This window comes from Neophocaena asiaeorientalis, unplaced genomic scaffold (genome assembly GCF_003031525.2).
Source record: "Neophocaena asiaeorientalis asiaeorientalis breed wild unplaced genomic scaffold, Neophocaena_asiaeorientalis_V1.1 scaffold143, whole genome shotgun sequence".
NCBI lineage: Eukaryota > Metazoa > Chordata > Mammalia > Artiodactyla > Phocoenidae > Neophocaena > Neophocaena asiaeorientalis.
Genome location: NW_020175536.1, coordinates 3,277,031 through 3,281,432, shown reverse-complemented (window position 1 = coordinate 3,281,432; position 4,402 = coordinate 3,277,031). Strand labels below are relative to the sequence as shown.

General features: G+C 52.6%; 1 pseudogene; it reads left to right on the top strand.

The window, feature by feature from the left end:
• The first annotated feature begins 1,436 nt into the window (after positions 1 to 1,436).
• LOC112390351 (elongation factor 1-alpha, oocyte form-like) lies at positions 1,437 to 4,174 on the top strand (annotated as a pseudogene).
• Positions 4,175 to 4,402: the final 228 nt, after the last annotated feature.

The window sequence follows — 4,402 nt, the reverse complement described above, 5'->3', positions numbered from 1 at the left end:
TGGATCTGACAGCCCTGGAAGTTCTCCCCCCAAAAGTATAAAAGAGCATATGTAAATTTAGTTTTTAATGCAGTCTTAAAGGACAAGGGGATATTCTGAAATGGGGTTTTGGAGGCTAAAACATTTAGAATACATGTGAATATATAAGAAAACGGTTGTGGTGGTGGCCTCTGGGGAGAGGAACTGAGAGACTGGGATGGGGATGTATAAATCCTCTTATACATTTTGGATTTTGTATCACATTTTTAAAACAGGCTTTTTTAAAATTGAAGTACAGTTGATTTACAATGTTGTGTTACTTTCAGATGTACAGCAAAGTGATTCAGTTATACGTATCTTTTTCAGATTCTTTTCCATTATAGGTTATTACAAGATATTGAATATACTTCCCTGTGCTATACCATAGGACCTTGTTGTTTATCTATTTTATAGGTAGTAGCGTGTATCTGTTAATCCCAAACTCCTAATTTATCCCTCCCCCACCCTTCCCCTCTGGTAACCATAAGCTTGCTTTCTATGTCTGTGAGTCTGTTTCTGTTTTGCAAATAAGTTCATTTGTATCATTTTTTTAGATTCCACATATAAGTGATGTCATATGATATGCTTTTGTCTGACTTACTTCACTTAATGTGATAATCTCTAGGTCCATCCATGTCGCTGCAAATGGCACTATTTCATTCTTTTTTATGGCTGAGTAGTATTCCATTGTATATATGTACGACATCTTCTTTATCCATTCATCTGTCGATGGACATTTAGGCTGCTTCCATGTCTTGGCTAGTGTAAATAGGGCTCTTTGAACATTAGTCACCCACCATCTCTTCATCCGAATATCCAATCGGTCAGCGAAGAAGTCTGTGAAATTGAGTTTGGGGGAGGGAGTAGCATTTCCTAAACCAGTTCCAGCTCTGGTGTCAGCTTTGGAAGGTCCAGTGCTAGGTTTATAAAAGCAGGAGGCAAGACAGCTGTTGACTATCATCACAGCTGCTGCAGCTCTTGCTGGATCGACCTAGTTCCTTTTTCTCTGGAGGTAGGGACTTGCAGGGGGCAGGGGACAAACTGCAAATTACACAGTGTCAGGGTTTCTTGTACAAGAAGTGGGCCGGGGCTGCGGAGTGCAGTGGGGTGGAGTGGAGGGATGGGAGGGATGGGGAAGGCCCACACAGGAGAAAGGATGGATGGGCCAGGACTGCTTGGAAGTACCAGCTATGGCCCTGGGATCGTGACTCTTGCCAGGGCATGAGCCTGACAAGTCTTTTACTTTTCAGTTGACACTACCATGTCCCAGGCTCCAGGCTAGGCTGTGAAGTGGGGAGCGGAGTGCTGGGCAGGAGCAGAGTGGAGCGGAGGGAAGGAGAGAGGCAGGCCTGGAACGCTGTGGCCTCACCCGCCCCGTGCTCCCCTCTAGCAGTGACTGAAGGAAGGAACCCACCACCATGGGCAAAGAGATGACCCATATCAATATCGTTGTCATCGGCCACGCGGACTCTGGCAAGTCCACCACCGCCGGGCATCTCATCTACGGGTGTGGGGGGATCGACAAGAGGACCATTGAGAAGTCTGAGAAGGAGGCAGCCGAGGTAAGGCACCCACGTGCGGTGTTGGCCTCTAGGAGCTGGGGTGGGGGGATGGATGTCCTGCTTCTCGGTGGGTCCAACGCAGACAGCAGGGTGTGCTGTGAGGTCTAAGGCACCACTGAATTCCCTGGGATGGGTCAGTCTGCTCGCCATCAGTGTGCTCTACTCACTCCCCACCCCTCCCCAGATGGGTAGGGGCGCCTTCAAGTACGCCTGGCTGTTGGACAAACTGAAGGGAGAGAGAGAGCATGTCATCACCATCCACATCTCCCTGTGGAAGTTTGAAACCAGCAAGTACTGCATCACCATCATCGATGCCCCATGAACATGATCACGGGCACCTCCCAGGTAAAGCAGCCCTTGTTCCCAGGGCCCTCCCTTTTGGATGGGGGCGGGGCAGGCGCAGAGGAAGGGTGGAAACTCAGGCTTTATTTCCGGGACTTTGGGAAGGAGGGGATCATAAGCCTTAGAAGGTTTTCCTCATCCATGCCAATCATCAATTCTGAAAGAACCAGAGGAGGACAGACTCTGTGAGGCTCAGATACGGGCCCCCTTTCAGGCTGGGGCAGGGACCAGGTTTTCTGACGCCCAGACAAGTAGATCACTTGGGGTCCGTCTGGGAGGAAGGAACTAAAAGCTCATTTATGGGACTAGGTGAGAGTTTAACTGGGAGGCGGGACCTCTGCGCACAGCAGTAACCAAGAGACCCACGAACTTATCAACTTCTGGGGAGGATCCCGTCCCCGAGCTTTCCCAAGGGGCCCGGGACTGCCCGAAACTCTAGCAGGCTTCCCAGCCCGGTCGGCGCCCACTCTCCTAACTAAGCCCTTGACCCCGTGGTGTCTGTGTCCTGCAGGCCGACTATGCAGTGCTTATCGTGGCCGGCGGCGTGGGCGAGTTCGAGGCGGGCATCTCCAAGAACAGGCAGACCCGCGAGCACACACTTCTGGCCTTCACCTTGGGCGTGAAGCAGCTGATCGTGGCCATCAACAAGATGGACTCGACCGAGCCCGCCTACAGCGCCGTGCGCTTCCAGGAGATCACGGAGGAAGTGAGCACCGATATCAGAAGATTGGCTACAACCCTGCGTCCGTGGCCTTCGTGCCCATCTCGGGCTGGCACAGCGACAACATGCTAGAGCCCAGCAGCAGCGTGAGTGCGGACAGGGTCTGCGGGCGGGCGGAGTGGGTCCTGGTCCTGGTCCTGGCCCTGGGGTGGGTGTGCTGAGAGCAATGCCCCAGGCTCATCTCCACTACGTTCTGCATCCTCCCGCAGATGCCCTGGTTCAAGGGCTGGAAGGTTGAGCGAAAGGAGGGAAATGCCACCCGGGTGACACTGCTGGAAGCTCTGGATTGCATCCTCCCGCCCCCTCGCCCTGTCAACAAGCCCCCGAGGCTGCCTCTGCAAGATGTGTACAAGATTGGAGGCGAGGTGACAGGGCTTCTTGAGGAATGTAGGAATTGAAAATGAGGTCCGGTGTCTGACTTGCCAGGGTTCAGATCCTGACTTCTGAGCTGTGATAAAGTGTAAAGCCCCCAGCGTTTCCAAATTATCTGATACACAGAAGAAACAGCCAGTCCTGTAGGTGGCCTTGGTTCTTGAGCCCCAGGACCAAGGGACTCCCACAGAAGCCAGTTCTCACTGGGTGGATCTAGAATCTGTCTGACTGCCCTTCTTCCCATTGGACAGGCATTGACACTGTGCCCTTGGGCCATGTGGAGACCGGCTTCCTGAAACCTGGTATGGTAGTCACCGTTGCCCCCAGCAACATCACCACTGAGGCCAAGTCTATGGAGATGCACCACGAGGCCCTGCCCAAGGCCCTGCCCAGTGACAAACTGGGCTTCAACGTGAAGAATGTGTCCATGAAGGACATCTGACACGGCAACGTGGTCAGAGACAGCAAGAACGAACCCCCCAGAGAGGCCAGCAGCTTTGTGGTGCAGGTAGGTGCCCAGGAAGCCAAGGGCCTTCGTGCTTGGTGGTGATGGAAATGCTTCTTAGAAATTAGTCCCAGTTCAGCGGAAGCCCCAGGTTGGTTGAGGGTTGGCCCCAGATCACAGGTGCCATCGGATCTCTTCTAATTCCATCCTCCTTCCCCGTCAGGGTATAGTCTTGAATCACCCGGGACAGATCCATGCCGGTGCTGGACTGCCACATGGCCCACGTCTCCTGCAAGCTTGCTGAACTGAGGGAAAAGATTGACCGGCACTCAGGCAAGAAGCTGGAGGACAATCCCAAGCCCCTGATGCAGCCATAGTGCAGATGGTCCCCAGCCAGGCCATGTGTGTGGAGACATTCTCTGAGTACCCACCTCTAGGTGAGCCAGGGACTGGTGGCTGCTGAGTCCTGGGAAGGAAAGCACCTCTGACTGAGGCCAAGGAGCCTTTTTCCTTCAGTGTCACCTTACAGAAACCCCATTCTTCCTTCCTCCTCCAGGCTGTTTTGCTCTGCAGGACATGAGGCAAACAGTGGCCACTGGAGTCATCAAGGCGGTGGAGGAGAAGACAGCCTCTGCGGCCAAGTTCAGCAGTGAAGGCCAGCAAGAAATGAAGCGTGTCCTCGGCAACCTCCACTATGTGAGATACTGCTATTGACAGAATAAAATTAATCAGAAAACTTAAACTAGCTGTCTTGGTTTCTTCCAAGGAGGAAAGCATCAGGTTAATGAGGAAACTCGGGGTAGAAGGACAACTAATTTAAGGCCCATAGGCTTCAAAGTTTTATGCTCTGGGTGGTGAACACAATTCAGGGTCTTACCTCCTTCTCCCACCCAGGGCTCTTTCCCATCCTCTTCCCATTTCCCTCGAACCTAATCACCTCTG